This window comes from Nelumbo lutea, chromosome 1 (assembly GCF_056320005.1).
Source record: "Nelumbo lutea isolate HS-2025 chromosome 1, American lotus-T2T, whole genome shotgun sequence".
In the NCBI taxonomy this organism is placed as follows: domain Eukaryota; kingdom Viridiplantae; phylum Streptophyta; class Magnoliopsida; order Proteales; family Nelumbonaceae; genus Nelumbo; species Nelumbo lutea.
The window spans coordinates 91,302,556-91,330,072 of NC_142684.1; the positions used below are offsets into that span (position 1 = coordinate 91,302,556).

At 38.6% G+C, this 27,517-nt stretch overlaps 2 long non-coding RNA genes across 2 annotated transcripts; both read left to right on the plus strand.

Moving 5' to 3' along the window:
- The first annotated feature begins 4,003 nt into the window (after positions 1-4,003).
- On the plus strand, positions 4,004-5,234 carry LOC148876099 (uncharacterized). Its single transcript, XR_016105537.1, has 2 exons — positions 4,004-4,270; positions 4,896-5,234. It is a non-coding gene; the product is annotated as an uncharacterized LOC148876099 (long non-coding RNA).
- A 1,740-nt stretch (positions 5,235-6,974) lies between these two features.
- Positions 6,975-24,455, plus strand: LOC148876100 (uncharacterized). The gene is made up of 2 exons (XR_016105538.1): positions 6,975-7,371; positions 23,976-24,455. It is a non-coding gene; the product is annotated as an uncharacterized LOC148876100 (long non-coding RNA).
- The last annotated feature ends 3,062 nt before the right edge of the window (positions 24,456-27,517 follow it).

A 27,517-nucleotide genomic window follows, 5' to 3' on the forward strand; every position in this document is an offset into this window, starting at 1 on the left:
ATCTTAATGTTAAATGTTTTATTATTTTTTAAAATTTATTGATTTTTTATTATTTTCATATTAATTTTAGGTAAAATTATAAAAAAAACCTCATCATAATAATTCTACAAACCACCCTTGTGTTTTCACCTTAACAAAAACCTTCATTATTATAGTTTTGAAACTAAAGTACAACCACCTTCTTTCCGTTGGCTTTTCAATAATAAAGGCACTAAAGTTACCAAAATACCCTTACCATTATTAAGACACTATTGTACACAATTTAAAGTTTTAACTTTACCCTCTATTAATTTATTTTGCCTGACAACTTTCAAAGTGTAAATGAGTAAATCTCTCTACTCTTCTCGGATGAAGTAATTTAGTAAACTACTTAGACAATAGGGGAGGTTTTTGTTAAGGTCAAAACACAAGGTAGGTTCATAGTATTACTAGAAAACCCAAGGAGCTTTTTACAATTTTCCCTATTTTAAAATGGGAATTAAATTGATTTTAAACTAATTGAACTATAAAACATTTTTTTTTTGTAATTTTTCTTTTTGGTAATTCTTACTAAATTTAATTAATTGTATTAAAATTTTATTTCTAATGGAATTTAAGTTGGTTTCAAATTAGTAAAAACTAATTATAAAACAAATAATTGTTAGATAATTTTGTATTAGTTTTATATTAATTTTAAATAGATACCAGTTTTAAAATTGTCTTAGTACTTTTTATTAATTAGTTTATTTTCATTATATTAATAAAAATATTTATATCAATAATTAACACTTAATAACTATTTTTATTTTATTCAAGTAGTTTACTAAATTATCTTTGCTATGGTTAATTAATTTTAATTATTTTTAAATGGAATATAAATGGATTATAATTTTTATGATGTTTTATTAAACGTTTCCAACTTGTAGTTGATTCAAACAATTGAACCATTCAAACATGACTCTGGCTTATTTCTACTTCTAGGTTTCCAGAAACCAACTATTTTGTCAAAAAAAAAAAAGTTGATTTGGTCAAAACTCATTCAACTTGCACGGTTGAACTATTGACCCTTTTGACCTAGTCATTGAATCATAAGTTACAATATACAATGTATTGAAAAACTTCTAGAAGACTTAACTTTGTGCTTGGTTGTCCGATTGGGGTCATATTCTTTTCTTTATTTTGGGTAATTTGTTGCAATCTTTGCCACTATACCAAACAAACTCAAATTTTGGCCTCAAATTTTAATTTTCAGCTCTTTTATTTATAAAAATGAAAAACTAAAATAACAATACAAATTATACCTAAAATAATACATGAACACAACAAAATATAGTTATACTATATAATATTATACGTATGCAAATGAATTGTTGAAATGTGACCTGGAGGCAAAAATTATTTAGCCTCCAAGTCAGTTTTTAAAACATTGGTTTTATTTATTGAGAGAAGTAAATAATTGTTATTATGAAATGCAAATTAATTGATTAATTAACTATCTTTTTAGCCTAATAATATACCAGTAAACAGCTCCATTTCAGTATAATTAATTTTTATTAATAATTATAATTCAATGTAAATATATCTAAAGTTAATGGATTAGTAGAATAATGGAGAGGAGAGAGAATTAGTAGCATGGGTTATTGAAAGAAAGAGTTAATTGCATAAATAATCAGGAGAGATAATTAAAGGGATTAATGAGAAAGAGGAGAGAATGTTTATTGTGAGTTAATAAGGGGATCAACTACATCAATTTTGCTTCGCCAATCCATTCTTTTTAAAGTCAAAATCCTTATTTTTAATTATTCCTACATAATTGAAATTGATATGGGTTGGGTCAATCCATTAATGGACTAATGCTACACTGTACAAGAAGGTAAGACTATCAATGTGTTGGATCTATCCGACAGGATCAAACCAACCGAATTTATTGTCTGTCCTGGTTCTACGAATTTGTCTTAATTAATAATTGGGTCGGGAGTGATTCTTGTTGTTCTGAATCAATTATATAGTTAATAATGTGGAAAAGGCCCAATGCAGAATTTTGATTTTCACTGTAGAGATATAAACATTTAAAATGTTAAAAATTCATACTGTATGCACCCAACTAACTTTGAGTCTACAAATTCTAACCCTAGGCTGAATCGTCATTCTACCTAAATTTTTGTTATAGATGGCGTTGATTCTAAACCTTAGGTTGTAATGTCTTGCACCCGTAGAATGGGGGTAGTGGATCCACACACTTTTCAAAGACATAAATGTCCTTGTGAGTATTTCAGTGATGTAATCAGAATACGTCAGCTTGAAAAAATGAAGAAACTTCAAGCCTTAGTACAAAGTTAGTTATCCGTATCAAAACCCTAATAAATATCCCAATATCTGTCATGAAAATTTGTTTTAAATCATTTTATTGGTGACTAGGTTGAGGGCATTTATGGAACAGGCAAGAAAATTACAAAATTACAAGACGCCGGACCTTCTCCAAGCAAAAATTCTGTACACACTTTATATGCATGGAATTCCGACCACACATTGAGATACATGCATAGATGTTATAATGTGTGATTGGATGCGTGTGCAAAGAATTTTTACTTGCAAACGATGATCTGGGACTGGCTCGGACACGGTAAGATCACACACACACTATATTGTTTTATTACTAATTAGAGAGATTCGGACTCCATAATCCATACATACATAGAAAAATTGTTGGTGGGTGTGTATACAGTCTCATAGGGACTGTATAATGAGACTGTATAATCCATATATATGTATACGCTTTTAAATGATATTCAAGTCATGAGTTCAATTATAATGCATTTCCAATTTTTTTATGGCATGGCATATCAAAATTTCAATCAATGATATAAAAAATGTCATATGAGATCTATTTTTCATTGGTTCATGTTTCATATTATTCTTTAAAGACTTGGTATACGTTCGGTTCTGTTTACGTTTATTGAGTAAACATTTTTTGACAGTGCCGTATATGTGTCTCGTCAGCAAATACCTCATTAATTGCATTTGTGTGTATCGAAGTTTGCAAACTTCGATTTCTGTGTGCTCCTTCCTTTTCAGGAAGATGGAGAAGCTTCATTTTAGAACTTCTTGAAAGGGTTAGATATTTATTGGCATTTTGCTGATATAGTGTCTAATGGCACCTATATGTCATAAATGCCCTCATTAAATATATTTCTCGGCTTTACAATCACACAAGTACAAAATGTTTAATGAATAAACATAAACGAAACCAAACACTCTCTTAATAACATTGTTAAAGATATCAGTATGTATCTATTGCAGTATCACTGCATGGTTCATTCAGATTTGGGTTATATTACACCAAATTGGCAATTGTAAAGTGGAATGGTTCGTGAACCCTACTCAATGGCGGTTGGTTGGTGATCTTTGATGATTGGGCCTATTATTTAATGCATGGAGGATTCAAATAAATATACATTCAACGATCAGACCGGACTGTTTACCGGGTCTCGCTTCAAGAGAGGGATCATAATTAATGGGCATAAGATGGTAATTATGCATAAACTATCCAAATTTAAGCTCGAAAAATATCTTCAAATCAGAATTTTGGATCCTTTAATTAAAAAATAAATTTAATTTAATTTTTTAATTCAAATAAAAAACCCAATCCAAAGGCTTTTAGGACTCACCATGTAAATAATAGATTTTTCTCTTTCTGAGTTTCTTCACACCTCCCCTATCCTATGTTATCAAGTTCAGAGAACTTATTAGATGGTCTCCAATTAATCATATCATGAATGTCTTGCTTTAATTTTCTGTCCCATACTTTGAACTTTGCTTTTATCTCATAAAAGTCGCCTCTTTAATACCTTTCAAAACCGGTGGTGTTCTTGGTGAAAGGAAGGTTCCTCTTTAACTCATCTTTTAAATTTGTACGAATGAATTGTAAGGAGGAAGGTAGGTTCCTCTTTCCGATCCCCACAACAATTAAGAATTCGTTGTGCTGTGCTGTGTTGAACAGTGAAACAATTTTGCACGAGGCAGTGACGCAATTCAATCTTTATGACAATTGCTTGGTCAATTGCATGCGGCTATAAATAAGTGCCATACCTTCCTTATCAAGCACAAGAAATCATCCTTCTTTCTTCCCTTTTTCTCTGGTTTAATTCACTCTTGATCTCCCCATTCCCCCTCAAGTAACAATGGCTCCAAAGACTTTCTTTGTCTTGGCTTTGGCCTTGGCCTTCTACTTTGCTTTCACACTCATTCCCTCTGAGGCTGTTCCTGGCGAGGATGCCGGAACTAACATATAGTAAGTTCTCAAAGAAATTAGTTCCATTTTTATGCTTTGGACATTCCTTATTGTTCTAACAATTTCTCTTGTTTTTTTTTTTCCTTTTCACAACCCTTGTTTCCAATTCTCCATCCCTCCATATTTGACACCCTCTTTTAGAACTCTTGTGGTATTTAAAAATTGACGACAAACAATAAAAATGTGTTTGATTCATAGCAATATTTATTCATTTTGCCTATTTTTACCTATTCTTATCCGTTTTAGAATTTCATCTTGAATAAAAATGAGAAAGAATGAGAATTGAACCAAACATAGCCTAAGTTATTCCATCTTATCTTTATAATATAAATTAGTTGGAGCTGAAAAGAGTATCATATTACTATAAATTGAGACATACTGGTATCGATTTGTAGGGTCATGGATACATTGAATAAGAAAAATTATCTTATGCGTTTTCTCTTATTCATTTACATTTTGTTTTCCTACTACGCTTCCTTGAGGGCAAGGTGACCTAAAGAGTAAAGAGATCTTGCATCCTATAAAAAAATAATAATGACACAGGAAATGAAATTGCAGTATGGATATACAAACATTTTTAATTTGAAACTTACATTGTTTTTGTTCTTTTTCTGCCTGTGTGAAGCCAAGGACGTCGTCTTTTCGGACTTCCGCGTATTCCTCCTGGTTTGCTTCGACCTCCTACTCGTGTTATTAAACATCCGCTACCTCATTTTTTTAGTCACCCTCCACACTTCATCGGACATCATCCTCCTCCGTGTTGTTGAGGAAGTAAGTTTCAAGTTCAACAGCAACAACGCAGTGGTAGCAATAATAGAAATAAATGTTGTTACGTTGTTGTTGGAAATTTTGTTGTACCACAGGATCGTGAAGTTGGTATTTAGTATTGTTAAGGTGTGTTGTACTACTTACTATGGTTCCATCATAAATAAAATGTTCACTAGAGTGCTGCATGAATGTGTAATTAAGTTATCTCTTTCAAAGTAGAGGGTTGAGCCATCAACCCAAAAACCAGTGCCCAAAACGATTCTATAATTTTTGATAAATAATTATAATTTATCTAAAAATTTATATCTAAGGCTGATTTTAATAATTATTTTTGATTAATTTATTGATATTCTTAAAAATTGGCCGATTAAACACCAAAAACACTAAAATAATCAACTATACACACAAAGTAACATGTGGCAAAAGGGGAGACCACCCCTTTCGTATATACATATACATATACATATACATGTATATAAGATTTCTGATTTTCCAGATTTCTACGAAACATGGCTTCATGACATCTTGGGATTCTTAGCAAATATAACGCCATATGCCATTACATAAATCAAAAAGCCTAGCTCCTGAACGGGCACTTAGGGCCTATTTGTTTCCTCTTAAATCTTATTTCTTAAGAGGATTTTTTTAACTTTAAGAAAAAAATAGTTGTTCATTTTGTCTTATCTCTTATTTCTTAAAGTGCAATCATACATTTTTTTTTTGTTTTATAGTAATACTCCCAAAAGAAACAAATAAAAACTCTCATATATGGGGTCAAAATAGATATTTGATAATATTTAGAATTTAAAACAACATTCTATACATTCAAAGCTCAAAGAAAAGAAAAAGTTCGTCAATACCAATACATCTCTTAATATAATTATTACATTTTCAAATATCAGACTGCAGAGCGAACAAACAGACCCATAGTGAAGGACTGTGAAATCCTCTAAGACTCCTATAGAATTTCACCCCAAGACCCAAGGGCCCATTCAATAATGCTCCCCACACCCTACCCTTACACAAATTACATTGGTTGAGTAGGAAACCCCACACAGATATTCCTAATTTTCAAAGCTCTTCTACATCAACCATCCAGCAGCCAATCCTATCAATAACTTCTTAATCAGCTTATGATGAGGTTGGTTTGCTCGCGCGCCTTACCTCAGATTCCGACTATCTCAAACAAAAGTATTAGTAAACCAGAATTCACCCCAATCTGATATTGATGTGAGCTATTTTGTATATTTTTTAAAATATTGGGGCTTTTTGCATTTCGTGAGTCCCTGAGAGTTCCCCATAGAGCGTGACCCAAGCCCAGAAGATGTTCCCAATTCTTGGGGGCATGGGCTGTGGGGCACGCTATGTGGGAAGCCCATCCTGTCATCCATTTCACTGGGGGTGGAGTGTCAGATACAGCAGCAGGAGTTTTGTTTTTGCTTATGTGACATGATGGTGATCAGTGCGGCTTGTTGGAATGGTATATGTCTAAAAGGTGTGTAAGCACAGTGTGAATGTACATACAAGAGGATGCATGAATTGATGGAGATACCAAAGTTTGTTTGTATATCTTCAACGGGGTGACTCAACCACCAAATAATCGCAACCAATGTGATGTTCCTCTGTAATTCCATTCTCAATGAAAACCATGCATCCTCTTCAGTTTTTACTAAATATTGTTTTATAAATATTCCAAGTGGAACATATTTTATTACACAAAATAGTATATGTTAAGGGTAACTCTTCCGCTACACACTACACGGAAAATGGTCGGATCCGGCGGTTTAGAGCTAGCGCCTTTCTGATCACCGCTATAGGGATATCTGAGGCGGCGGGCTTCCATTCATTTTAAAAACTGATGCGACGGTCTATAACATAGCTTCGGTGGATTTTCTTAACGAACCGGAATTAAATCGGTCTAATATTATAATGGACCGATGTGGAGAAACACGGGGACGAAAAAATTCTTTCTCCTGCACAAATGTTCTTCTGTTCGACAAGACGGAAGGTTCGCTTTCTAGCAGAGAACCAGACAAATTTGGAAGAAGACAAATTGCAAAGGAAGAAGACAAATTGTAGAGGAATTTGGAAGAAATGCGTGAAGGTTCTCTTCACGAGCAAGAAAAATTAAAGGGGAGAATCATTGTTTGTGCAAAAGTTGGGAAAAAATCTAGGGTTAGAAGTGTTGTGCGGTTCAAGGTAGCAGACTTTATTTATTCTTCATTTGAGAAGAGGAAAAGATCCCTTTGTGCTTGAGAAGGGGGAAATTTGAAATTTTTGGGCAATATCCAAGCTAGCACCGACATCTGTTCGTTTGAGCAAGAGAATAGAAGGTAACGTTCTAACCCTTCTTTTAATGGTTTCCATAATCAGCGATAGTGAACAATGAGAAATTTCTTAATGGTGTTTGTGTATGGAGAAAACGTTTGTTCATTTTGATTACTTCTCATATAACTTATGCAGTTTTCCTTTATTAATGGTGTTTCTGTATGGATAAATTTTTATGGTGTACATAGTATATTTGAATGTTGTCTGTGGTCTAAGATGCTTTTAAAACTGAAAATAGGTCCAAATCGATCTCCAATAAAACCTTGAAGCTTAGGAATGGTGGAGTAAAAGCTCTAGCGTGTAAAGAATTACAATGCATCAAGGGTTATACAATAAGTGCCAAATAATGATTAAATGTTGAAATTTCCCTTTAACCTTTATTTTATTATATTTATTTATTGGATATTTATCAATGAAATATATTATAAAGAACAATAATAAATACAGAAAAGGGTTGCAAACAAAAATAGAAAAGCAAGCAGTTTAATTCTACTTTTAGGAAAGTGGTAACAAGGGGATGTAGTTAGCTAGCAGCAGGTTGGTGGATGTGCTCATAGTTTGGAATATCAGCTAGATTTTGCACAATCCCTCTGAAATCTCCCTATTGTGCTTGGGGTGATATGAAATATTCCAAGAATCTTCTTTTCCCTCATCTCTCTAATATATTGCTAATGTATCAACAATATTTTGAATTTCATTCATGAATTGAAAACATAAGATCTGAAATTTTAGAATATCTTCAATTCTTTCGTCTAATATTTCATTAAAATAGTAAAAAACAATTAGCATATCATCAAGGGACATGAACTTGAAATTCAATGGGTAGAAAGATTGGCCAATTGCTTGGCTGATGGTTTGTCAAAACAAGGGGTTAACAGGCAGCAATTGTTTTGGGCACAAATGTGAAAGTTAAAACTAGTTTTGGGGTGAGATAGGTGAGGCTATGCCTCACTTTGTTTTCCTTGATTGTAACCACAACCACTAGTTGTATATGCTTTCATCTTTGAATGAATGCAATCTTTTTTTGTTGATAATAAAAAAGTAAAATTTTTGAAATTCTTTTTTTTTCCCCTACAAGAAGATGACTGCCCTATTATTTTCAATGTGATTTATTTACTAAGTCATTATAAAATAAAAGAGGGAACAACATGAGATTTACCACTTGCAAAATTCTATCTGAAGCATCACCTCCCAATGCCCTCAGACCTGTTTTGCCATACCATTAGTACACACCCCAACTCTGACTGGCATGTAAAATAAAAGAGGGAACAACATGAGATTTACCACTTGCAAAATTCTATCTGAAGCATCACCTCCCAATGCCCTCAGACCTGTTTTGCCATACCATTAGTACACACCCCAACTCTGACTGGCATGTTGTGATACACCTCTTTAGGAACGACATCTTCTACTTGCTCCAAAAGAGATAGCAAAGAATCTACAGCCTTCTAGGGATCATTGGAAAATGCACTCAAACCTGGTTCTTTCTTGCAAGAACAATGAACCATAATTATAGTAAAACACGCACGCCAGACATGTACATCATAGAATGGGATTTCTCTCTAATCATGGGCCTAAAATAAGTAGAGACAGGAAACATTTAGAGAACAGAGACTACTTTGAGTATTACAAGTGAAACAATAGGAAGCAGCAATCACTCAATGATCCCTTTCTATAGACCTCATATGCTTCGTTCAATCAGTGATACAGTAGAATAGATACATACTTGCAGTGGAAATTGATTAATCTCAACAATTTACTAGGCAAGGATTAGTAAATTTTTGGCTTGAGCCACAGAGGTTGCAGACATACTAGCAAATTATGGGCTTGAACCAGATGAATATACACCCGTGGTGAATGCCCTTCGGAAGAGTCCCCAAGCAGGGATTGATTTCACGAAGTAAAAGTTGGCTTTGTTTATATATAAAGCACCATTTCAAGAATCAAATTCTCATATAACTCAGTTTCAAGGATGAAAAATAGAATAAATAATTCCATTAGTTTTTATAGGTGCCTTGGTATCATTTTATATTAATTTACAGATTGATCCTGTAGTAGCATGAAATCATGTTGTTCTACTTCATCATCTACCATCTCCAACTAGATCTTTGATTTTGTGGCAACCATGTTATGAACCAGATGAATTTGAACCAGCTTTAGGGAAAATGGGAATGGCAATAAGAACTTGTGACAATTGAAAATTTATTTTTGGTTGATTAGCTTAGGAATAAGTTCTATTTATTTATTTTTTTGAAAGGTAAGGTAATTTTATTTAAAATAGAAAAGAGGATACAACAAGGTCCTAGCCAGAAGACTGGCCCAGGACAACTCAGATTACAGACTCCACAGGGACTGGGATCTAAGCAGCTGAGGCAAGTTCAGGTGTTTGAATTCAGAGTTTACAGAAACCCAGGAAATCAGCTTACTCACAGCCCCCCTGCACCAACTCTTTTGGACTTTTAAATTTGTTGCAAAAAAATCTGTTGCTTCTTTTAGACCAAATGGACCAAAGGACAGCTGCTGGAATAGTTCTCCACACCAACTTTCCTTTCTTCTTGAGGCCTCTGGCCTTCCAGCAACATAGCAGATCGTTGACAGTGCTTGTTATGACCCAACTGATTCTGATAGCTTTCATGAAGTGCTCCCACACCCGAAAGGAAATCGAACAGTGGAGACAAAGGTGGTCTGTAGATTCAGGCAGAAAGCCACAAAGCCCACAAGAACGTTTACTCTTGAAGAGTTGCGTGCCTTGGGTTGACGTCTAGTCCAAGCGTATAACCTTAATGAAGGTTGTCTGTTACAACCGGTTATTCGATCGAGGGGTCCTGGCAATTGAACAAAACAAGAACGTTTACACTAAAGTACATCAAGCAGAGGTGAGAGTAACTTGTACACTTTATTCACACAATTTCCACTAACCATATTTACATCACTGATAATACATCCAGAGGTTCTCATAGTTCTAGGTGTGAGGTACTGGTCTTCCACTCATGAACAGAGTCCAGGTAGGCCGATGCCTCTCATCCACTCTAAGGGCATGGCGAGGATGCGGTTGAAAGTGCATTCGACCAGGAATTCTGCCAACGCATGTACCATATTCTCGGGTTCAGCCTCGTCTAGGGAAACCGAGATGAGGTCATCGGTCGGCCGGCCCTGACTTACTAGTTCATCCATGAAGTCAATCCCTTCCAATGGTAAGGCTTATTGGTTCTTGCCTTTTAGTGTTGCAACATAGCATTATCTTTCAACTTGTCGGTTCCCCCTGACCACTCCCATGCCATGTTTAATGGCGAACTTTATGGCGAGATGATAGACCTCTACCCTTGACCATTATCTGCCAACTTGACTTCAACTTATACCTACATAGACCTCTACCCACCTTGGCCTGGGACTAGAAGTAATCCATTAGATGCATAGATTATTGGTGTCAAATTTGTCCCTTAGGCTGTGTTTGGTTGTTGTGCAATTTTATTTACTATATTTTAAAGGCATGGGAGTGCAAATGAAAAAAAAATGCAAATTCATGTTTAATGTTTAATTTTATTCTGGATTTTAATTTATTATGCTTTATGTCTTAATTTACTTTATTTGTATTTAATCAAACAAAGTAAGTTAAAATTTGTAACAAAAATAGGCCAGAATTTACATTCAAATAATTTGCACTGTGATAATTTTGCATGAGTGCAAATTTATTTGCATTGCAACCAAACACAGCCTTAAGCTCAGTTTGGAAGTTGTACAAATACAAATATATAGAGTGCAAAATCTTACATTTTGTATTATTCTGTATATATTTGTATTGTACATAATTCTATTTGTACTCCTTAGGCTCAATTTGGAAGGAATACGTATAAATGCAAATATATAGAGTGCGAACCTTGCATTTTTTATTATTTTGTATGTATTTGTACTCTTTCTAAACTGAGCCTTATTTTATAAACGTTTTGTAGAAAAATTAGACATATCTTTAATATTATATATGAAGAAAAGTAAGTGTGAGTGTATGATAAATAATAGTTACTTTTAATCAGTAATATGAAGAGAAATGATAATATACCGTAAAGGGGCAATGTCAGGCTTTTAGAAAAATTTTACCCACTCATACCTCGTCTGCAAATGGATCTTGATGGATTGCTAACGGAGGAGAGATTTATCCAATAATGTCACCCAATCAGGTGAATTTTAATGAAAATCCACCTGATTGGTTATAAGTTTTTCTACCTTTTCCTACATTTTCCTTCAAACCAAACATAGCCTTAGTGCATGAACAAGGCTGAACGATCAAAGAACTAATCATCCATATGGCAAAACTCATGCAAAAATGGATTGGAGAACAAAATGGGTGCAAATGTTCTTCTTGCTATCCTCCATTAATGGGCCAAATTTACCCCCTCCCAAAAAATGTCTCTTGTAGGATCGACCGCTCAGACTGCCCATGTCATATTCCTCCATACAGCAGGAACATCTCTTCGGTATCATACGTCTCCAGCATCGTAGGTTTGTCCTTTCATGTTAATGTATTTGACTCGTATTCCCATACTAAAGCTATAGTTTTACGTTTGGGATCTGATGGGCCTAATATCATAAAGGTGGTGCATGAACTCATGGGCCACCTAAGCATAGAGAACAACTAAGGATCCAGTACCACTAGAGGAGTTAACCCTTGTTACTTCTTCCAGAAAAGAGAATAAGGGTGCCCTTGTCAGTTCAAATCTGTCTGATGAACTTACAATCCATCAAAGATATATAGGGGAAAGCCAAGTCTTACATTTGAGAGTGTTATATTTTGTTTGATTGCAAAGAAAAGATAAGAGAAAGGGACAGAAAAGAAGAAAAAGGGAGAAATTCTTTTACTAGTACTAGAAAAAAATGAGGTAAGTCCTACTTTTCTTACTCTACACTGATTTTCTTTCACGAAGACCGTAAATAATAATCAACGACATGTATCTTCTAAACCGTCCTGAAATGTAGCCCGGATCGATCCATTGAAAGGAAAAACCGTGTCCGCGTAAATAAGGATGTGTGTGCCTCTAGTATTCCTCAGCCCAGTCATGGCACACATCAAAATAGCCCTTTGCTTTTTCCATCAGTTGAGTGGCTTATTTTTATTATTACTAGTTAAGTGGAGAGGAGGGAGATGGGAAGAAAACAAAGCTTTCACCATTTACATTGAAACCAATGTTTAAACCTTGTTGTCCTGCCTATCTTTAAAAAAAAAGAAAAAAAAAATAACTTTTTTCCTTCTGCATAGGCACATGAGATCACAAGCAGACGCACCTTAGTGCACGAAATCATACACAAAATACCTAGAAATAATTTAATAACTAATAGGAATAAGTGAAAATAAGCATTTGCAAGAATTGAGGGAAAAGGAAATAGATCACATACAATGGAAATGGGGAAGATGCAACTCTAGGATCCTCATTCCAATTCCTTGGAAGAAAACGCCTAATAAATATGCACCACACATTTCAAGCTTTGGTATGATTGAATCGGTCAGTTTAGGAGTTCTAATATGCACCATCTATACCTAATTAAGTTGAGTTCACACACAAATTGCCCGCTGACAAATTATGAAAGAGCCTATTAATAAAATTAGAGACTGAGAAGGAAAGTTCCTCCAAAAGGACATCAACATGTTAAGATATATTTGAAACATTAACAAATAAGGACTCATTAAAAAAACAAATTATATCAACATTACCATCTTCTGTCACCACATCCACATGATTTTCATTACCAATTATTTGATTAACACAAAATAATGGAGACAAATTATAAAACTAATATTTTAATAAAGAAAAGTACACCAAGTGCTAGTCTACTTGGTGGCGAGCTGTCTGAACCCGTGCTCTTCAGACCCGACTTGCTCTAAATGTCGAAGTGCCTTAGTACCGAGGTGATCTTGTGCTAAGGTGGGCCTGTCTTGAGGTGGACTCTATTCAAGGTGGGCCCAGTTGTCCAAGCTTGACCTGTAGCGGACTTGGTACCGTTGTCCTGGTCGCGAGCTGGTACTAGGATGATCTTAGTCCGAAGTAACTTTAATTAGGGGTACCAGGGTACCCGAGGTCGCTTTGTAGCCAGTTGATTTATGTTGAGTTGTCACCTGTGTTGAGTCATGTCCACATGTCGATCTGATCATGTTGAGTTGTCACTTATGCCAAGTCACGTCCACGTGTCTCCCTGTTATGAGGTCAAGCCAAATCCCCCTTCATCAATTGCCCCCCACTCCCCGAGCTAGGGGTCTTGACCTAGTGCGGGGAGTTCACGATGTGACAAATGGATTTGGCTCGAAGTCCAGGCTGCTCTGTCAGATTGCGTGCGGTTTACGCATGGACGTCACACGATCTATAAATTCCGTGGATGCTAAAAAACGTTCGAAACTGTCTTCGATCTCGAGGGTCGTGCAGTCGGTTTTTTAGGAGCCATCAAATTGCTTTGATCTTGACTGTTGCTTCTTTGGTATAGTGGCTATAAATAGGGGGGACCCGGGGCTCATATTCTTCGCCATAAGCTTAATAGCCTTCGATCTGAGGTCGTGCTTAGCTTTTTTAGCTCGAGTTTTCTAGTTCACCACTTTCTTCTAGTTTGGTTGTCATTCTTTGGTGAGTCTTAGCTTTTCTTTTTAGTTCAGTTCAGTTTGTCAATGTCTTCCTTTAGTTTTGATAGTCTCTTAGATGAGGCCAAGGGTGGTACCTCGGACCAGAGGGGCAGTCCGTGGCCCTCTCGAGGGGCAGTCACCCCGTGAGGCTCGAGAGGCCTTGGGTAACCTGGCATCCACCTCTCATCAAGGTCGGGTACCGGACAACTTTGGCCCTTCAGTAATGACCTTGGACAGGCTCCAGGCCTTAGTACACCAGTATAACCTCTCGATAGAGCTCTCCTATAGTCTCCCCGTAGGTAACTTTCCTTGGGAACACGATCACAATGAGATCGTGATTTTTGAAGACCAGCTCGTGACTGGTCTTCGTCTACCTTTGTACCCCTTGATTATAGATGTCCTAAAGTCTTTTAACATCATCATAGACCAGTTGCACCCGAACTCCATTCGCAATGTAGTAGGGACCATTTCGCTTTTTTATGAGTATTGTCTACCCCTCAACCCTGAGATTTTTTCTTCCATTTTGTCTATCAAGAAGAACTCTTCTTATGCTCTTCTCAAGCATAGGCGGACCTACTACCTGTCTCCTCGCCTGGGCTATAAGCTTTTGCGCAAACTACCTAATAGGATCCCGACCTGGAAACGGAATTATTTCGTGGTCCGCAATCCCACAGGGTGGCCTTTTCTAACCCATTGGAAGGCGGCCATTCAGGATTCTGGTGTTAGACTAGACCTGAAGACAAGGAAGACGCTCCAGTCTTGGGCGGAGCTTGGTTTTATTTGTGCGGACTACCTTGCCGAAGATAAGCTCGTGTAGGCCGACTTGAGTCCTGGTAGGTTGCTTCGGGTTTTTTACTTAGGTTCTGATTAGTTCGTGGTTAACCTTCTACTTTTTTGCAGTCACCATGCCAGAGGTCGATGCAGAGTCTCTTGAAGAGTTTCCAAAAGGGGAAGAAGCGAAGGGCCGCGAAGAGACCTCACTAGGAAGCTCGGTCATCACCCTCTGGCCCAACCGAGGTTCTGGCTATGGAGCCGATCTCCACTAAGCCCCCCAGGGAGGAGGCCCGACCTACGTCCCCCGAAGCGGTTGTGGGCGAGGGCCGCGAGTGGGAAGCCCATCCCAGGAGCGGGGAGGCTTGTCTACACCCGGGGCGGCAGACGTCGAATCGGAGAGTGCTCCCGCAAGCACGCAAGAAAGTATAATGGATCGCATGCTTGCGGTGCGCAAGAGCCGAGACGTTGTCTTCTATGATGAGGTCGCGTAATGGGCTGACATGTCTTCAGCTCGGCTCTTGGGACTGGCCACTAGCTACTGTATGGTGGTAAGTATCCTACCTTCAATATTTTTTTTACTGACCTCGGTATTCTTTTGCTAGGCCAACTCTGCTATTCACACGCTGGCTTGCCAATCTGCGACCCGTTCAAAGGAAGCTCGGGACGCCAAGGTGGAGGTGCGAAAGCTTCACCGCGTGTTGGACCTAGTTTGGGGCGGAATACTTCAAGCCAAAAAAGGAGTTGAGGGCCAGAAGCAGCTGATCTTGGTCTAGGAAGGGCAGATCTCCGCGCTGACTGAGGAGAAGGCATGGCTTCAGCGAGAGGTCAAAAACCTCAAGGCCTTGGTCCATGAGCGTACCCAAATCTTCGAGACCGCTATCCAAGAGGCGCGGATAGAGGAAAGGAACTAGGCCGTTGAGCGCTTCAAGGAGTCCCCAGAGTTTCGCGCTCTACAGGTTGAATATGGCTCGAGCTCCTATCGTTCCAGGTTCAAGCTGTATAGGTACCTAGTCTGGTAGAAGTTCCCCGATCTCAACCTTGGTGCCATTATGATGTCGGGCATAGCCCCCGGAGTGGCCAGGGCAACGGACGAGGAGCCCGACTCGTCAGGGGTGGAGAGCGATGACGAGGTCGAAGTGGTGGACCCCTCCGCGTGATAGTTGCTTCTATTTCTTTTTCTTCTTGAATCCTAGATGTACACCCCGAAGCCACTAAGCTCGGGTTGTAGCAAAACTCATGTACTTGAACTTTTTCATCAATGAAATATACTGTTTTTGTGCAAAAGATATTTATGGATAACTTCCGATCTAGGCAACATATGTACAGGTTACCCGAATTGTCGAGCTACGGAGCTGGACAACAAGTAAAGATAACCAAAAGTACAAATTATTTGTTACTCCAAACTCTGGGGTTACCCCAAACTATCGAGTTACCGAGCTTGGTAACGAGTAAGGGTAACCAAAGTGGAATTTTTTCGTGTTTGTCACCCCGAGCTATCTTTTGGGGCTATTAGTAGGGGCGACCTCGATGAGCGACATCGTAGGGTATGTACCCGATCTGTTCGCGTACGGGTTATTTAAATGTTGGTTCCCTGACGGACCTAGAATGTGATTGTTGTCAAGGTGGTATAGACATCGTAGGGTTTCTACCCGAGTTGTCTATGCCTTAGATGCCCATGCCAAGGAGGCGACTGGGACTAGTTCGCCCATGCCGAAGAGGCGACTGGGTCTTATGTGGTGCCGAGGTCTTTTGTTAGCTTGGCATTTTGTTCCTTGGGCGATGGGAGCGACTCATAGTCCACTCTCCTTTGGAGTTCGCCCATGCCGAAAAGGCGACTGGGTCTTGTAGTATTTTAGTCTTTAGGCTTTTGGGAATGACTCAAAGTCCACTCCTGGATTTTTCCCATACCGAAGAGGCGACTAGGTCTTATAGTGTTTTAGCCCTTAGGCTCTGGGAGCGATTTAAGGTCCACTCTCCTTGGTTTTCTAGGAGTGACTCTCAGTCTGCTCCCCTAGTTTGACGATTACAGGTAGTATCATCTTAAATTGTTGATGTTCCAAGCCTGAGGTACATGTTTTTCCTCTAACGTTTTGAGCTCGTATGTACCTTCCCCGGGTGCCCACTTCACTCGATAGGGACCTTCCCAGTTTGGTCCAAGCTTATCCACACCGGGCTCAGGTACTATAACTTTCCGAAGGACCAGGTCTCCAACACGAAAGTCTCTTTTTTTACCCGGGCATTATAGTACCGAGCTACCCTTTGCTGGTAAGCTGCAGTCCGAATATACGCGAGGTCTTGTACTTCTTCTACCAGGTCGAGGTTGGTATGGAGCTCGTCATCGTCTGCTTCTCTGTCGTATGCCTCTAGGCGTAATGTAGGTACTTCAATTTCGGCTGGAATTACTGCTTTCGTGCCGTAGGTGAGGTTAAAGGGAGTTTCACCTGTGGTGGTCTTGATTGTAGTTTGATAGGTTCATAGTACACTGGGCAGCTCATCCACCCATAGTCCTTTAGCTCGGGCTAAGCGGGCTTTTAGTCCACGGAGTATAGTTCTGTTCGTGACTTCTGCTTGCCCATTTGCTTGAGGGTGTGCCACCGAAGTGAAATTCTGTTATATCCTCATCTCAGCATACCAGTTTTGAAACTTGATGTCTTCAAATTGCTTTCCGTTGTCAGAGATAAGTACTTGAGGTAGTCTGAAGCGGCACACTATACTCCTCAAGAAGAAGTTTTGTACATTTCGTGCTGTGATTGTTACTAAGGGTTCCACCTCTACCCACTTTGTGAAGTAATCCACTACTACTACCAGAAATCTCCTCTATCCTGTCGCTGGAGGGAATTGTCCAAGGATGTCGATTCCCCACTATGCGAAGGGCCATGGGCTGGTGAGGTACTTCAGGTCGGTAGCAGGTTGGTGATGGATGTTGGCGTGCCTCTAGCATTTATCACATTTCTTGACGAGCTCGAGTGCGTCAACTCGGACCTTGGAATCTGCTTGGTGATGATGACTGGAAGCCGCGTAGAACTTCCCTGACCTTGGCTAGATAAGTAGCCATGGTGGGGTCATGAGCTTCGTAGTCAGCGGTTGCCTGGTTGACCACGAGCTGGGAGTTGCTGCAGATGACGAGGTGCTTCACTTGTACTTCGTTCGCCAGCATGAGCCTGGCTATCAGTGCTTTGTGTTCCGCTTCATTGTTAGATGCTGCGAACTCGAACCGAAATGTGTATTCCAACTTCAACCCGCTTGGCCCGTACAGAATGACTCCGGCTCCGCTTCCTTGCTGATTTGATGAACCGTCTACATGAAGGATCCAAGGCTCCTCGTCCCAAGTCAACTTCGTTTTAACCGGGACTGGTGTCGCACTGGTTGAAGCTTCCTTCTCGTGCTCGGTTTCTATCAATCTGGGGACTATGGTGCTGAAAATGCATTCTGCTACAAAGTCGACAAAGGCTTAGTTCTTAATTGTTGTTCGGGGCTCGTACTGAATATTGTATTTGTTGAGCTCTATAGTCTACTTCGTCAATCTTCCAGATACCTCGGACTTGAGTAAGACTTGCCTCAAAGGTTGATTGATAAGAACGACGACTATGTGGGCTTGCCCTGGGTTCGTGGAAACATCGGAAAGAGTTTTAAGAAGGGTGTTGGAGAATTGTCAAAAAACGTTCGAGACATTAAAGACGGTTACGACTTGGTTCATGACTTATAGACGATGTGAAAAATGATGCTCCTCCTCCTCCTAAATGTATTGCTGTTCCAAAACAATATTGGTCAGGCGGAAACAAGTAAGAGTGTTTTGGTTGACATCATCCTAGCTTCAACATCCCGTGGCATCAATTACTAGTAATATATAGAAATGAGGCTTATTGTTGTTGTTGTTATTGTTAAAACTTTTATGCTACTATATATGGCCATGTGCTTGTTTGAACTTTAATGGGCTGGGCATATATAATATTATAATATTAAGTTGTATGAGCATCGATCAGACTAACGACCCAAACACAAATTGGATATAAAGGCGATAGTGCAGCAACTCATGGACCACCCAAACATTAATTTGTTTTGGGTGATCATTTCAGCTTGGCCCTTGCTTGGGCTCGCATCAAGCCCACATCAAGGCTCGGCCTGGGCCTAACATTTAAAGTTCGGTCATTTAAGCACTCAAAATCCATAATCTCAATACTGAGGGTCTTGATGAGGGCTACACGCCTGCTAAGAGCATCAGCAACTTTATTTTGTCGTCCTGTCTTATATACAATTTTATATGAGAATTTGTCTAGGAAGGCAGACTATCTAACATGCAAATCACTTCTTAATTGTTTTTGCCCACAGAGATATTTTAGGGCCTGGTGGTTAGTGTAGAGAACAAATTCTTTTGCAATTAGATAGTGTTCCCATGTCTTCAGGGCTCTAATCACAACATAAAACTCATTGTCATAGGTGGACCACTTTTTCCTGGATTTACATAATTTTTCACTGAAGAAAGCAACGGGTCTTTTTTCTTGGGACAATACAGCCCCTATGCTAACTCCACTGGCATCGCATTCAACTTCAAATAATTTATCAAAATTTGGTAAGGCAAGGACAGGAGCAGTACATAATTTTTCTTTTATGAGAGCAAAACTTTGCTCTTGTTCTTCTCCCCATTGAAATTTTTCCTTTTTCAAACATTCAATGATGGGAGCCACAATACTACTAAAATGTTTAATAAATTACCTGTAGAAAGTTGCCAACCCATGGAAGCATCTCACATCTGTGACATTTGATGGGGTCAGCCACTCCCTAATGGCTTTCACCTTTTCTTCATCTACTTTAATACTATCATTGCTCACAATAAATCCCAGGAATAATAAATTATCACTCATAAAAGTGCATTTCTTCAAATTAGCATATAATTTATTTTCCCTCAATGCTTTTAGGACCTCCCTAATATGTCCCACATGCTTAGTGATAGATTTGGTGTAAATCAAAATATCATCAAAATAGACTACCACAAATTTATCAGTGAAGGGACGTAGTACCTGGTTCATCAGTTTCATGAATGTGTTGGGTGCATTGGTTAGTCCAAAGGGCATAACTAACCACTCGAACAAGCCATCTCTAGTCTTGAAGGTTGTCTTCCATTCATCTCCGGGACGGATCTTGATCTGGTGATATCCATTCCTGAGATCTATTTTTGAGAAGACTACAGCTCCATTAAGCTGATCTAGCATGTCGTCCAGCCTAGGAATGGGGAATTTGTACCCAATAGTAGTTTTGTTAATGGCCCTGCTGTCGACACACATTCTCCAAATGCCATCCTTCTTAGGTGTTAGCAAAGCTGGTACTGCACAAGGATTCATAATGATTTGAATGTGTCCATTTTTCAATAATTCTTCTACTTTTTCCCGTAAGATTTCATTTTCTTTAGGACTCATCCTGTAATGTGGGAGGTTAGGTAGACTGGCACCATCGCTCAAGCCGTTGCGCGTTAAGCATGATGAAAAACTATTGCGCGCACTAGCGTGCGGAGCCTGAAAAACGTAATAGGCTGCTACTCTAGGCTCGCTTCACTTCTTAAAGCGAAGCTCGCTGCGCCGCTCGATGACTTCTAAAGACTGCTCGCCCCTATCTCTAAAGGGGCTTACGAACGAGTGGAGTGCTTACGCACAGAACGAGCTTTGTCTACGAAGCTTCGCTCGCCTCAAATTGACAACTCCCCTCGGTCTCTTACCATACACCACTTCGAATGGTGACTTCCCAACGGTCCAATTCACATAGTTTTGATAGGCAAACTCTACAGTTAGAAGAGCTAGAGCGTCTGAACTTGCTGTCGGAGCTTGCAGCGGCGCCACTCGATTGGCACGCTAGCAACAAGCAACAGATTGAGCGCTAGCGCGACACTAACAAGCGGCTGTGCTACCGTGCCGTGCTAGCGCTCAAGCAAGTAGGCTCGAAAGTCGGAGTGCGCATTAGTGCACACGTTTTCTCGCTTGTTGCATCCGGCTTTCTTGCTGCTCACGTTTTTCATCGTGCTGCTAGCGCCCAACCGTTTTCTTCGCTGGTTCTGGGCATGAGAACGCAATGCCATGTTGGATGACTTTGTCGAAAGTGGTGAGGCAAAGTATGGATAGTTGGAAGCGGAACTTTGGTACAAGGGCTCGAATGAAGGTGGAAACCAGAAAATGTTCGGGTTGGTGGCCTGGTAGTTGGCTAGCTAAAGTTCTCCAATGGTTGTAGAATTGGGTTAAGGTTTCATCGTGTTTTTGTTTCATGTTGGCTAGGTCATCTAGGGTTACATTGGTTTCTAAGGTTCCATCGTGTTTTTGTTTCATGTTGGGAGGGAGTTCATTTGGTAATTCCTCTGGAACTACATCATGGAATTCATCAAGTAGTCTCTGCACTTCTACTAGAATTTTATTTTCATCATTAACATTTTCTCAATTTACCACTAACAAATGTATTTCACGAGTATCCTTACATTCTTTAACAAATTCAGCATGGTGATGGGTAATGGTAAGGAAATTTTTCTCATGTGCCTTTGGGGCCTTTGTAATATTCTTTTCAGCCATAGGTAACAAAGTATAACGTATACCCTATTTTTCAAGTTGATAGGTATTCTTCCTACCCATGTGCCTTGCATTTGTATCAAACTGCCAAGGCCTCCCTAACAAAATATGGCAAGCATCCATATCTACAATATCACAGTATACTTCATCGTGGTACTTATCAATAGAAAAAGGTACATTGCAGTGTTCTTCCACCCGTACGTCGCCTCCTTCCTTGATCCACCCAATTGTGTATTGTTGGGATGTTTTTCAAGAAGCAGTTGTAATTTTTGTATTATATCCCTGCAAATAATATTTTCTTGACTGCCACTATCAATAATTAAATCAAATATTTACCCTTGACAGTTACATCTAATACGGAATAACCTATGCCTTTGAGAAGTATCTTTATTTTTCTTGGACAACATTAATTTTCTTACCACACAAGTATACTCTTCATGTTCGTATGGACCCTCTTCATCCTTCCCATCAGGTCCATAGTATACTTCCTCCTCAACATCTTCTTCCTCCTCCCTCTCTATCATATTAATTGCTTTCCTCCTGGGACAATCACTGGATCTATGCCCAATCTCATTGCATTTAAAACATTTAAATGGAGTAGGCTTTGCATAGGGATTATTGGGTTTAAGAGGGTTGGAAGGGTTACCTCGAATATGTCCTCCTGTAATGGCTTTACTGGCGTTAGCTGTATTTGCCGGGTGAGAAGGTTGTGCTCTTGGGACTGATTTGCTTCTGTTGACAGTTGCCGGTCTGTTGTCGCTCCCGCTGTACCGGCGGTAATTATCACTACGTGTCTTCTCTTGGAACATCAGTTCTGCTTTCAAGGCCAAGTTTCTTGCTTCCTACACACTAAGAACCATCTGTACACCAATTTTGTCTCTGATAGACGGTCTCAACCCGCTCAGATAATGGGCTACCTACTGGTTATCACTTTCGGATAATTGGTTCCTTTCAGCTAATCTTAAAAATTCAGAAGTATATTCATTAGCACTACGGGAACCCTGCGCACACCGCTGGTATGATTCAAACATGTACTGTTCATAGTCTGGGGGTAAAAATCTACCTCTGATTAACTGTTTCATGCACCTTCAGGTTCGAACAGGACCCCTTCCTTCTCTGATACGGGTCTCTCTCATCCGTTCCCACCAAACAAATGCGCCTCCCTTTAACCAAAAAGCTACCAATTTTACCCTCCATTCTTCTGGTATCTCCATGTACTCGAAGAAACAGTCGACTTCTATGATTCAATCTAGAAGTTCTTCTATGCCAAGATCCCCACTAAAAGTAGGAATATCTACTTTGAGTTTAAATTCATCATTGTTCCTACGGGGATTGAAATTACCTTGATTGCGCCAATTTCTACTGTCATCGTCAAGGACTGGATGCTAGGATACAGGTCCGTTGTGATCATCTCCTTCGACTGGATACGGATTCTCCCGGTTTCGTGGAACATCCTCCCATAACAAGGTTTGCAGTTGTCCAGCAATCTCTGCCAATTGTTGTTCGATGTTACGTGTGGCTGTGCGTTGTTCTTCAATTGCTCTCCAAATAGCTTGTAACCCCTGATCTCCGTCACGGGGTGGGTTGCGATTGCTGCCGTCTGTGTTGGCCATTTGTCTAGGCGAAGTCCCTGCTCTGATACCACCTGACACAGTGTGGAAGCAGTAGAAAACTAGAGCTAGCTATGCAAGCACCGGGCAAACCTAGTTTCTAGCGAAACTCTGATCTCCAAACAACTTGTAACCCCTTATCTCCGTCACAGGGTGGGTGGCGACTGATACCGTCTGGGTTGGCCATCTGTCTGGGTGAAATCCCTGCTCTAATACCACCTGACGCAGCGTGGAAGCAATAAAAAACCGGAGCTGGCTATGCAAGCACCAGGCGAACCTAGTTTCTAGCGAAACTGCACGATTTCTCTAGGAGAGAGAAAAGGTGGCAGAATTTGAAGAAGAAATCTGAAGAAATTCTGAAGTGTCTATTAACTGAAAAATAACCATATTTATAGTACATGTGGAAATTGTAAAGTAATTAGGAAAGAGAGTTGTGATAGATCCTAATCTGCATGAATCTTGGACTTTCTTGATATTGATCTTGGTCTTGATAAGATCGAACAGTCTTCGGCTTGATCTTCCACTGTCCGATCTCCTCCATGCATGAATCTTGGAAGTCTTGGAATTCTGGATGCTTCTTGATTTATGAAATTCTTGATAGTTCTTGGATTCTTGGATTAAGTCTTGATGGATCTTGAATTACCCTTTCTTGACTTATCTTGGACTCTTATCCTTATCCTAGGAGCTGCCGCCCCTAAGGGTGAGATGGGCCTTGGGATGGGCCTCCATCATTTATAAATTTTTTAAAGTAAACAAATCGGATTGAATCAGATCCGAAGATCCAACTTACCAATAGGATTCGAATTCGAATCAAGGCCTATAAAATCCGATCAAATAAGATCCGATCCAATCCATTTGCATCCCTAGTTTTAGGTTAAAGAGTTTTTTGATAATCGTCAAGTGTCACGGTTCTTCAGTTTATTCATCCCCAAAAATATCCCAATGAAGAAATATACTTCAGGGATCAGTTTGGCACCCCTTCTGGCATAGGACCTACAGAATTACAGGCTTTCCATGTTGCAACGCATGCATCTCCACTACTCTCAATTCATTTCCCTTTCCTTCCTGATGGTGTGAAGGCAAGGACGTCTTCTTGTCAAAATTAATCCAAACACGATGGAAAAAGGATTGGAGATGGCGGCCGAAAATGTAGACAAAATCAATGATGTCCATCAAGTCATCAGCAACCAGCAGTCTCCCTGCCCTCCTTTGGTTCTGTTATACCGTGTGTTTCAGTGGTGCTGAATTCATATCTTCTGATGGCTTAAATAAGAAGAAATAATGGTTATTGTGAAGATGTGTGTTCTAGTGTTGTTGTTGGAACAGTTTCTGTGACATGTTGGTCGATCCATTGGTGCTTGTTGAATACTTGATCATCAAGTCAGTAGTAACGTCAAGATTATGGTTTGAGCGTGTAGGGCGTTGCTTTGAATTGTCAAGGTGTGTATTCTAGTGTGTCGTCCTTTATGTTGGAATGGTTTTGATGGTCGGTGCTTGCTGAACACTTGAATTTTTGGTCAGTGAAGTGTATTGTCTTTTTATGTGAAATTTGTTGTCAAGGCGAGTGTTTGTGTCGTATTTGCTGGAATGGTTTGATATTTATGGTGTTTATTTTTTATTTAGTAAATGTTTTTCATAGTTTTGTATAAAAATTTGGGACAAAATCTGTTTTAAACGGTTTTTGACACCCAGTCTGGATTTTCTACAAACTTCCTTCTACTCCCCTCTACTAACCCATTAAAATTTTTTCAGCTGTTACTAAGTCCTATCTAGTGTAATGATTGACTAATGCCTTAATTAATCCCTCCGTTAAATACTATTTTAAAGAAATATCTGTTTTTATGCATTAATTAAATATTTCTAAAAATAAAAATATAATAGTTTTGGGTTAATAGAGGGAAGTTTGCAGGAAATCTGGAAAATAGGTATTTCTTTAAAATAGTATCTAACGGAGGGATTAATTAAGGCATTAGTCTATCATTACACTAGATAATTACACTAGATAGGACTTAGTAACAGCTGGAATAATTTTAATGGGTCAGTAGAGATGGGAGTAGAGGGAAGTTTGTAGGAAATCCGGACCGTTTTGACACCTCAATGCCATTAGGCGCCATAAAAACCAAACAATAAAAAAACGAGTTTAAATTAGTCCCCTACAAGCTCGCCACTTATTAGAAACATCTCGTGATGATAAGTACCAGAAATGATGAGGCATCATAGGGAGATGTTCCCAATACAATGTAAGGATGTGTTGTGGGACGTTGTGGAAAACTATCTTCTGTGGGGCTGATTTCAACTCTGAAAAAATGCCTTTGAAAATGAAAAATATTATTTTTGTCATCACATTAATCAAATGACACATTTATCAATAAAACAATTCAACTAAATAACGTTTTTGACATTTTTCTGTTACACCTATATATGATGCTGAAATGGCATTTGGGCTTTTGGCCCACATCTCTAATTCTATAAGGCCCCATTTGGTTCATGAAATAAGGGTCTGGAATTGGAATCAGAATGGGCTATTCTGATTCCAACTGTTAATTTGGTTGAGCAGAATCAAAATCCCATTCCTGCTGGAATGGAATTCTCCCATTTGAGAAAATGGTCATTCCCTGTCCTTCCCTTGAGAATGAAATCTCACTCTTATTGATTTTAATTACTATTCTCATTCTTCTTTAAATCAAACAAACTATGCAAATGGACCATTCTGATTCCTATTCTGACTATAAACCAAAGGGATCCTAAATTTACATATCTTGCATAAGTATTGCTCTAAATTTAGAACAACCCCAATAAAATATGAATGCCCAGTTTTTTTATTTTAAATAAAAAAATTCAGTTGATGTGATATTTTGTTTCACCAATTTGCTACATCAAAAAAATTAAAAAACACATCAATTGCATTGGCAAGCTGAATTTTGGAAAAACGATGCTGCAATAATTAGTGCATGAGAGGATGGGCTTGAATCTTCAAATCGGTGATTCCGAATTGACGATCTTGAATCACCAAAAATGATTTAATACTTTGAAGTTTGAAACTGTTGTCATAATGAAAATATTATTTAGATAAAATCAAATCACTTTAAACCTCCAGTTAACAAGGATATACGTAGTTAGAAAAAATAAAAGTCAGATGACATTTATAATTCATGGTGAAATTAGGATACACGTTAGCTATCCTATTTTAAGATTTACACTGCATTGGATCCGAATTTTTCATATAAGTCCATTCAAATTTTGACAAACCCTAACCCAAACCTGTTCAAATTGCACCCCTAGGTGAAATAGAAAATTTGTGAAATACATTAATACCAAACACCCACTTATTGAACCGGTCCTACATCAAAGCCATAAGTACCAATTGGTTGTTATTGTGTTCTTTGAAGATGGTGAAAACGATTATTCTATTTATAATGGTTTTAGGCTTGAAATAACATAACCAAATAATTGTATACAGAAGGATTAACAGCTGGGCGCCTGGGCCTAACACCAGCCTGAGCTTGCGCATGTGTATTGTGTTGTGTACAGTGTCCAAATCGGATCCGGATATAGTAGGCATGTTAGGTAAGCACAATTTGTGATGTGTATTGTGTTGTGGACAGTGTTCAAATCGGTCCGGATATAGTAGGCATGTTAGGTAAGCACAATTTGTGAGTATATAATAGCTATTGACACATGTCCTAATTAATGCGTCTTTCATCCAAACGTTTTTGTTTCGTTATATTGAAATTATCCATTATTTTATTATCTTTATCAAAATAATTAAAAATAAAAATAAAAAAAAGGAAAATCCCAACTCCTAACGTATTTAAATTTTTATTTTTTATTATTTTTATTTCTAATTATTTTGACAAAAATAATAAAATAATGAATAATTTCTGTCTAATAAAACAAAAACGTTTGGATGAAAGACACATTAAGTAAGACATATGTCAATAGATATTACATGCTCACTCATTATGGCCTAACATGCCTACTACATCCAGACCCATACTGCCGTGTATTAAGTAGCAGATATAAACTCCTTGTTACCACACTTTGGAACTCCTCTCCCTAAGAATTGATCCTCACACCCACCTCACAATGATCGATTTGTATTTTCCCTTCATAAAATTGGTCCTCACACTCATCATCTTATAGTACTTGTTGCTATGCATTGAAAACATCTCCTATAATAAAAACATACAAATATAAAGATATTCTAGATGTACAGCTGCAAAGGCTGTGAGGTGGGTATAAGGACTAATTCTGTTTGGAGGACTCATCCATGACATATTACCCCATTCACTCCATTTCTTGTCGTTTGAAAGTTCTGAATTTTGATTAACCATTATCGGTTGGCGTGCACCTTAGTAGATAGGCTGAAAACTGTCCGAGCTATTGTAGTGCGTGAAGTAAGATACCACCATGAATGCGCAAGAAGACAGAATAGTAAATGTAAGGTTAAAAGGACTTATCATCAGCTGAAGCATGTTTGAAACATTGTCCTTTCACCTCCTCTTGATCAAATCCAGTGCAATATAGAAAATCTGGCATTTTACTCCAAAATTCAACAGCCTTAAAAGGCAATAACCATGCACTCAGAATACTAAGCCACATGAACAACAGCAATCTTCAT